Below are 9794 nucleotides of genomic sequence, written 5' to 3'. Positions count from 1 at the left end.
TCATGAGGCTAAGCCGAGTTCCAATGGAAACATGGTCACTCCTCTAATCAGAAGTGTCAGACTTGGCCAGGCAGTGGTGGCGTGTGCCTTTAATCCCAGCACCTGGAAGGCAGAGGCAGGCCAATCTCTGTGAGGCCAGCCTGGTCTATAGACCAGGACAACTAGGGCTATGCAGAGAAACCCTGTCTGAGAAAACATAAGGAAAGGGGGGATGGGAGTCCAGGCATAATTCACACCACCTGCAGGTCCCAATGCCCATCTCTTACCACCGCAGGTGCTGGTTAAACCACTCTGGTAATTTAAACCTGTCAGCTCCCCTTTGGCCAGGGTTGAAAGGACTGCCAGGCCTGTGCTCTCAGCGCCAGTACTCCCCTCAACAATGGGGACAGGGGACAGCCACCAGGATGGATGTACCTTCAGGGATCATGCATTCACATCCCCACACTCTATACCCACGGGCCCCAGGCCTCTCTGCTGCTGCAGCTTCTCTGCCCCTGGCTGCTTTCCTGACCTCGGCCTCTCTCCTACTCATTCTTTTTAATGTTTCAAAACTTGGAAATGTCACATCCATAAAGAAACACACAGAGCAAAAGCGCCGAGTACAGAACCATCATAAAAGGACCAGGTAGCCAGCTGGCAGGTCAAGAGGTAGAACATCTGTTCTTTTAAAAGCATTTTAAATCACGAGCCCTTTTGAACATAAGCAGAGAGTCTAAAATAAGCATTTCTAGACCTCCGCTGTGCTTCAGGGTAAAATTCTAATATCTTCCCTTGCATGTTCCACTCTGCTAGACCAGAACCCAGGACCTGCCTTTGCTCAAGTGAGCTGCCATGAAGCAGTGCCCTAGACCACAGATTTTAATAAGTAAAACGTTACTGATGGAAGCCAAGGTCATGAGGTTCCCTCAGACTCTCAGGCCCTTCACCTCTAGAGCCTGGATCCCCATGAGGCCCTAATCTCCTGAATTGGTTCAGAGTCTGCATTGGTCCAGGCAGAAGGTATCACAAGTCACAAGGAGTGGCATGCACCTGCAGTCCCAGCATGCAGGAGGCTGAGGCAGTAGGCTCGTGAGTTTGAAGTCAGCCTGGGCTACTGAATGATATCCTTCTAGAAAAAAGAGGTGGAACAAGAGAAAGAGGAGTAAAGAGGCTTCACAGTTCACCTCTATTTCCTGTTCATTCCCTGTACCCCTTTTTAAAATGTTTTGGAAGCTGGGCAGTGGTGGCGCACGCCTTTAATTCTAGTACTTGGGAGGCAGAGGCAGGAGGATATCTGTGAGTTTGAGGCCAGCTTTGTCTACATGAACTAGTTCCAGGACAGGTCCCAAAGCTACAGAGAAACCTTGCCTCAAAAAAGCCAAAATAAATAAATAATAAAATAAAGTGTTTTGGAGGAGGTTAGGTTTGGGTCACATGGTTTCACCATGTAGTACAAGCTGGCTGAGGCCCACAGTGCCTGGATTACAGGTACGAACCACTCCTTTCATAGAAGTTGGGAATGTTAGTGGAATTGAAACAGGAGGCTTGGTCCTTGGATCTCAAAATAGAAAGAACCAGTATTGTATAGGGAATGCACTGTGTTCCTTGTTCTAGGATCTTCTGTGGATGGTCCAGTCATTTCTAATTGCTTCCTCACACACATTTGGCCCCAAGTGTTTCTTGCCTGTGAGGCGCTCTAGGCCTCCACCAAACTGTCTCTAAATGGAGTCACTGGGGGGCTACAGCACTGGTGCCAAACTGCTTTCAGTGGGAAAGGAGGCCAGTTTCTATTCCCACTGCTGCCAGCAGGGACCCAGTGTTTTGCATCCCACCAGCACTTGGTGTTATCACGACTTAAAAACATATCCTACTGTGGGACTTACTTATTTGGGGGTATCAGGAATAAGCTGTACCCTTTTCCAGGGAACATTCCTTGGTTGCTGGTGCCCATTCAAGAAAAGCTAGCACATCTTTTTTTTTTTTTTTAGATTTTTATTTATTATGTATACAACATTCCTTCCATGTATGCTTGCATCCCAGAAGAGGGCACCGGATCTCATTATAAATGGCTGTGAGCCACCATGTGCTGGGAATTGAACTCAGGACCTCTGGAAGAGCAGTCAGTGCTCTTAATCTCTGAGCCATCTCTCCAGCCCCAAGCTATCACATCTTCATGCTCACAAAACCCTGTCTTCCCAAGACCTCCAGGCCTGCTCCTTATCTGCCCATTTCCCTCACACACAGTTAGTGCTTACTAATTGCTCAAGAATTCAGGGTCATGACCCCTCCTGCTCCAGGGAATCCTCTAGTGCAGGATCTGCCTTTAGAAACATACTCAAGAAACACTGTAGCGACCTGTGCCTCCAGGCCTGGAACACTGTAGCGAGCTGTGTCTCCAGGCCTGGAACACTGTAGCGACCTGTCTCCAGGCCTGGAACACTGTAGCGAGCTGTGTCTCCAGGGCCTGGATGCTCTAAGCCGGGAATCTGGAGGCCTCCTGACTGCCCAGCAGTGCTGCTCTTGAACAGAAGCAGAAAGAAAGTCCTGAGAGTAAAGGGACAAGAGTTTGTGTTGGTCATGAGACCAAACCAAGGCAGAGAAGGAGCCACACCGCAGGCATCTCTGGCTCTTACTGCCCCTGCCACTTGCAGTGGAGTTTAGTGACAGTGGGAACTACCACCGTTCATATAGTTTTGTGACAGTGGGAACTACCACCGTTCATATCAGTTTATTTTAAATTGTGCCAAGAACTGGGTCGTTTGACATTCAAATTTTCTTTCTCATAATCTAAAGCCGCATGGGATCTGTTTGCCATTCCTATAAGCCTCAGGCACTTATCTTTCTACTGTTGAACTGGCTGATGACTCCAAGTTCACGGGTGTGGGGGAGAGGGGGGTGGCAAGATGAAGGACTCTGCTGTAGACTCCTGACTCCCAATCCAGGGCTCCTTAACCTATTGTTGTGCCTGGAATGTGCTCCCCCCACCTTGTAGGATTCCTGGCACTACTAAGCCTACCCACACCTTACGCTTATGCATATTTAGCTAGAAACACATTTGAAAACATTGAAAATGCTCACAGAGTTTAGGATAAAGCAAGTTGGGTGGTGTGTGGCACATGCCTTTAATCCCAGCACGTGGGAGGCAGAGGCAGGTGTTTTGAGTCTACCTGGTCTACCGAGCAAGTTCCAGGATATCTGGGCCCACAGAGAAATCCTGTCTCAAAAAAAAAAAAAAAAAAAAAAAGAAAGAAAGAAAGAAAAAGAAAGAAGGAAGGAAGGAAGGAAAGAATAAGACCCACCTAAGGTTTCCGGGACACATACTGGGTCTCAAGCAGAGTTCTCTGTAGTATCTGTTAATGCCCCCATATGGTGGGCACTATTGTGTACACAATATCTATGAGGACATCGAGGATCCGAGAGACTTTTTTGCCCTGGGTCTGTGATGTCACTGTACCTCGTGGCGGGAGTGCTTGGGGTAGGTGGTCTGTTCATTTCCTGGTGACTGAAAACAGAAATAGGGGTGGGTCCTACTAGCCCTTTCAAGAACACGTATTCAGTGATCTCGTGTGCTTTTACTAAGACTATCTCTAAAGATCCCACAACCTTCCTCTAACTCCACAGTCTGGAGCCAAGTTCCTTGAGCAGCTGGAACTAGGCACAGTGGTGTGTGTATTATACCTGCTAGCCCAGCATTTGGGAGGGGAGTCATGAGGATTCTGAGTTTGAGGCCAAGCTGGGTTGCATGAGACAGCCTTTGACTGTCTTGAAGAAGGAAGAGGGAGAGGAGGAGGAAAAAGAGCTGGAAAGATACCTCAGAGGTTAAAGGTGCTTGCTACTCCTGTAGAGGACTGAGTTCATTTCCCTGCATCCATATCAGACAGTTCACAAGTGCCTGTAACTGCAGCTCAAGGGGATCCAGTGCACACTTCTGACCTCCATAGGCATATATGTGCATGCACACACACACACAGAGAGAGAGAGAGAGAGAGAGAGAGAGAGAGTAATAAAATAGACATTAAAAAGAAAGAAGTAGGGCCTGCGAGATGGCAAGTAAGGGTACTTGCTACCAAGACTGATGACCTGACTTCTATCCTTGGAACCCAAATGGTAGAAAGAGAGAACCAACCCCCGTAAGTTGTATCCTCATGTCCATAGACATGCCATGACACACTAATGTGAATGTGTGCACATGCACATACAATTAAACAAATAAACATAGCTTTGAAAGAAACAAAACTCCTCAGGAGCCTTTGGAGACTGCCTAAGACTCAAACAGCAGCAGTAACAAGGAATGGGCTAGGGTCTGACGCTGGAATGGAGCAAGCCGGTATAGACCCAGATTCCACTCTAAGCCTATGCTCTACAATTTGACCACCAGCAATGCTAATTCCTAGACATGTCAGTGGAGGTTGAGTATGCGTCCATTATCAACAGGGCCTTTACTACTGAGCTATTAATATACCTGAGCCAGAGTTTTTTAAAAAAAAAATCCCTTAAACATTTGAAGCATAAAACCTTGTTTCCAAACAGGATATTCAAGAACAATTAAGCTAACAAAACCTATTTTGTGAAATATATTGTTTTTGACTCACTATTGAGGCAGAGTGTGTCTGCTTGGCTTATTTCTGAACCTAGGACTTCAAGGCCAGGAAGCGGCTTAGAAAAGCCTTGCTGCGCTGTTGCTGGCAGGTGTCTGCTAAACTGGGGCCTCCTGTGGCTGCCTCAGCCCTGAGTCAGTTTCCACGCCTCTGCTGGCCACTGTAACATCCCAGGCAGGACTGAAGATCAGCTCCCCTTCCTCCAGGGGCCTCCTTCTAGCACAGTAAGGGGAGAGAGCCCAGTGAGGGCAGGGCCGTGCCTAGGTGAAAAGTTCTCTTTTGCCGTGTGCTCACACTCGCTCATCCAAACTCATCTGAACACATTATCTGACCTCTAGCTGTGATCTAGGCTCACCGTGCTGTCTGGGAATCTGCAGAACACAGAAAGGAGGAGCCAGGCTTCTGACCTACAGGAGGTAGTATCTTGGGGACATAGCTGACCGTCCCTTTTGAAAGTTTCCCCGTGATTTACTTGTGAAAACCTGGTCCAACACCACCCATTTCCCCTTTGGCTCATTACCAAACTGTGAATCCACAAAGGTATCCACTGGGGATCTATAAACTTCAAGGGCTTTTCAGGGCCAAGCCAAGCTGACTATGTCCCCTCGTAGTTGACTATGTCCCCTCGTAGCTGACTATGTCCCCTCGTGGCTGACTATGTCCCCTCGTAGCTGACTATGTCCCCTCGTGGCTGACTATGTCCCCTCGTAGCTGACTATGTCCCCTCGTAGCTGACTATGTCCCCTCGTAGCTGACTATGTCCCCTCGTGGCTACCCTCTCCGGTTCCTGCTCATGTTCTCTCCTCTTGAGGCCTCTGTGGTCCAGGGAGGGGCATCTTCCCATTCTCCCCCTGACTAGTGTTGAGCAAACCCAGTGGCCTGTGAGCAATTATGCTCATTGCCAAAGAAAGCATGACCAGGGAACTAACTCACAGACTCCAAGGAGCCTCCCAGAGCTATGGGGCAAATCCTTCGCTCTTCAGACCCTCTGCTGACTCATTGGTGAACTGTGGGGCTTAACACCCATCTCCTCAGGGGCTGCTGTGAAGATTAATTACAGGCCATGGTGCAGGGAAGAAGTCAGAACAGTGCTTCACATAGTGTCATTGTCAGGAGCCTGTGGGCCACGCACAGCGCATGCCAAGCATGTTCATTCACATCTGCTGAGTGAAGGCTCTGAGAGACACCTGTCGAGGTCCTGGCACACGGCAGGCACCCGCTCCTACCAGGGAAGATAAGAACTCAGGCACACAGTGCACACACCATCACCGCCCACAGCACATGTGCCCACTATCCAAGTGAAATCAGAGGAAAGGCAGACTCCAGCAGGCATTTCGGAAGAGAAGAGTTCTTTCCCGCAGGGCTTTGGCCTTTGTGTAGTGCTTAACGTGGGCTGAGCAGCAAATGTCAGGGCTGAGTATGTATTTAACACAGGCAGAGGGAGGAAACCGTGGGTCTTCTAAGACCCACTAAAAAGCCTGATTTAGGAACAGACGTTATGTTTCAAAGACTGGAATCTCAGAGGCTACAGCTGTGGAGGGCTGAAGTCCAGACCTCAGAAGCCCGATGCCATCTGGGTCATGGTGACTCTTTGTCCTTGATCCCCTTGTTTCCAGATCTTGCATGTGATGTCCTACCTCTTTGGTTGGTGGTCAGAATTCAGAAGACCAGACCCAGCCATCCAGCCTCTGGTCTCCCATAAGCAGCCACCCAAGGTACAGTCACGGGCAGAGGGATCCAGAGGTCCCATTCAGCTTTGATGGCTCTAAAGTGGAAGCAGGTGCCTGGGAGAGCTGTAGAGGACCGTCCTGCTAAGGTAAGACAGCCATGGGAAGTCCTGGAGCCCTCTGAGCCCTTCCCACCCTGGCAAATTCTACTAGCTCCTCTTAGTAGAACCTGTTGGAGATGTGGCCCTCCCTAGTGTATCAGCTGTTCATACATCAACAAGGATGTGTTGGGGAAAGCGGCTACCACTTTAGGATGGATACCATTCTCTGGGACAAAAAGGTCACTGTTTATGGAAGAAGGGGTATTACCTCCATACCTCCGGGTCTCCAGCAGCTAGAGACTAACAAAGTGAGGAAGTGTTCATCACGCTCCCTGCAACGCCTGCTAGATGGCCTCCACTAGGGGGCGATGTAGCCCAGGCAGGCAGTAGGCAATGCAGCCCTGGCCACTTCACAGACCCACCAATTTTTCTGACTGCAGTCCTAGACACTGGGCAGTGCTCCAGAGGCCATAGAGCGGAGCCTCCTCCACACAAGGGCTAGCTTGCCGATGCTGGAAGGTGACCTCGATTTCCAAGGCGTGGAAATATGGGAAATGTAGGAAACATGCAGATTCTCACCTTGCCTAACTGGCTCTCCACCCTGAGGCACATAAATATCAGGAAAGCTTTCAAAATGTGATGTCTGGGCCTCCTTCAAGCTGACCAACCTGGGCACTGGGTGCCACGATTCGGCCAGGACTGAGCCCCCCGCTCAGAACTTGGCATGGAGACTGTACCCCTCATCACTGTGCACTGCTGATAGACACTGGAATTCCAGGTGGTCCAGCTGGTCCTCCTGTCCATCTGTCCATCCATCCATCCATCCATCCTTCCATCGACACACTCATCCACTCACCTGGGTATCTTTCTTTTCCATAGCTCTGTCCTGTACCCTGAGATGCCAGTACCCGCAAACACAGCTATATCTAGGGCTGGAAAGATGGCTCATTAGTTCAGAGGACCCAAGTCTGATTTCCATCACCTGAAATAAGTGGCTCACAACTCCCTGCAATTCTAGCCCCACCCACAGGATCTGACTCCCCTGGCCTCTGAGGGTACCTACACTTAACACACCCATGTGTGTACACACACGTGTGCACACGCACACACACACACACACACACACACACACACACACACACACACTTGAAAACAGTATTTGTTGTTTTGAGACAGTTTCTCTATGTAACAGCTCTGGCTGCCCCAAAACTCATTTTGTAGGCAAGGCTAGCCTTGAACTCAGAGTTAAAGGCACCACTTGAACCAGAGTTAAAGGGTTACCACGTCTGGCTAAAAATAAAATATATTTTAAAGCAGGCACATGGAAGCAGTAAGGTGGAAGAACCCCATCGAAACACTAGTTTTCTACTGAGCCCTTTTTGCAACCTCTTGGCCCTGCACCTGTCAGGAAAATATTTAAACAGTTCCCCAAATGCCCAGAGTTCTGCTGACTTCTGGTTTCCTCTGGGTAACACATGCAGAAGTGGCATCCTAGTACGTCTGGACCTAGGGCTCTTGAGCACCCCTGTCTGAAGGGGGAGCACTGAGTGACTACCTACAGTCTAGTCAGACACCCCTGGGAGTCCAGGGTGGGGTAAAAGGGCAGGGCACAGTGACTGACGGTCACTAAGCTGAGTCTATGCAATACAAGGCACCATTGTGTCATCACGGTCAACAGCAATATCATGACCAGTCCCTTTCTCCAGTGGAGAAATCAAAGTGGGGGCTCTGGCAGACTAAGTCACCTGCTGAGGTCGCCGGGATCCACAGTACTGAAACCAGGACAATTTGACTTTGGAGTCTGTACTCCTGTCCCCACGCTCCGGAGCGTTCTGTTCGTCTGTCCCACACCAAGTGGGGTACTTGCTCTGTCCTTTACACTGAGGATGGAGTTTCCTGCTGCTTGCCTACCCGTTTGGCAAGGAAAAGGGCAACCTGCCTTCTTCCAGGCCCCTAGATGCCAGGAAAAGTGGCTTTGGGTCTAGCATGAGAAGTTATTTTCCTTAGGCCATAGGCCAGACCTGACACCTACTCAAAAGCTGGGAACAGGTCTAGAAATATGTGCCCTTCCAGGTAATCAGGCAGTGACAGCATCCCCGAGAACCACTTCCCACAGGGAATCAGGCTTCCTGAGGAAGGTTCCCACCTAGACTGTACCACCAGTCACTGGCCCCGGATGAAGGCTCTCGAGCCGGCTGCTCCACCAGATTGGTGGTTCCCTTCCACAGGTGAGGAGACCAGGACTGGCAAGAATGAACCAGTGTGTGGGTAGCACAGCGAAACTCAAACCTCAGCCTTGGTTTCTATATACTGTGTTCCAGCCTCTCCTCAATGCCTGACGCTGATAAACCACTCAGCCCCTCCTTTCAGAGGAGGAACCCCATCTTTGCATGCAACTCTGTGAACAAAAATCTGACTTGGAGCTGCAGGATGGCGGGTGGCCCTAAACATAAACGCCACCAGTCCTGGGCTACAGTCATTGCCCACAGCCCCGTGGAGGTTCTGGAGGCCTTTACATGTTGTAGCGGCGGCAGGAGACTGGGACCCTCAGCACCGACTCTAGGCTTTCGTTATCCCCGTGTTCTCCATCACAGCCCGTGTCACATTGTCTGTGAGCCAAAGGAGAATGACTGTCACTGCTCCCTGTGTCCTGGCTGGCCCAGGCAGGTACAGTGGGAGACAGGAGTGTTTCCTGAGAGAGAGGACGGAACAACACTTCCAACCCTACAGCCCTCTCCCTGGGTCAGTTCCAGTCCATCCTGCCTTCCCAGGCTGTGGAAACTTGTACCTCAGCCCAGAAGAATGAACTGCTGGCAGTCAGCAGCATGCTACTGGACGAGCCAATCAGACACTAGGACTGCCTCAGCCACCTCCAGGACAAAGAGCCAGCTGGCCCCCAGGGACTGGACCAGAGGGGCCCAAGGGAGGGCCCTGTCTGAGACCTGTGCCCCAGGCGGCAGGCAGGAAGGGAGGTAGGGACAAACTGGTAGCTTTAGAATGGGAGGCACAGGGGGTGGTGAAGAGAGCCCAGGCAGGGCCCCTGCACAGCAAGGTCAGGCTGGTTCGCAGGCAGCACCCAGGCTTCCTGACAATGCAGTCTGTGCTCCCAGCAGACTGGAGCAAGCCTCACAGCCACCCCATCCAGGCATTTCCCTCCCCTCCTCCAGGTAGGCAAGGACTCTTGTGGAATCATTCTAGAATTTAGAGGCTGACTCATCTCCCAAAGAAGAGAAGCAATAATACAATGTGCGGTTACAATTAGGCACATGGCGCACACCTTTAATTGCAGCACTCAGGAGGCAGAGGCAGGTGGATCTCTGTGAGTTCGAGGTCAGCCTGGTCTACATAGCAAGCTTGAGGACAGTCAGGACTACAGAGAGAGACCCTGTCTCAAAAAAAGACGTGCAGGTACAGTTGTTCCCTCCTTGCCCTGATCCCATTTCACAGAT

General features: G+C 50.4%; 1 long non-coding RNA gene across 1 annotated transcript; it reads right to left on the bottom strand.

The window, feature by feature from the left end:
- Nucleotides 1-1950: 1950 nt before the first annotated feature.
- On the bottom strand, nt 1951-8387 carry LOC125391607 (uncharacterized). The gene is made up of 2 exons (XR_007229194.3): nt 7202-8387; nt 1951-6385 (listed from the first exon to the last, which is right to left on the bottom strand). It is a non-coding gene; the product is annotated as an uncharacterized LOC125391607 (long non-coding RNA).
- Nucleotides 8388-9794: the final 1407 nt, after the last annotated feature.

Source organism: Myodes glareolus, chromosome 5 (genome assembly GCF_982192425.1).
Source record: "Myodes glareolus chromosome 5, mMyoGla1.1, whole genome shotgun sequence".
In the NCBI taxonomy this organism is placed as follows: Eukaryota; Metazoa; Chordata; class Mammalia; order Rodentia; family Cricetidae; genus Myodes; species Myodes glareolus.
Note: the sequence above shows the minus strand (reverse complement) of the source record. Positions and strands in the feature narration are given on the sequence as shown.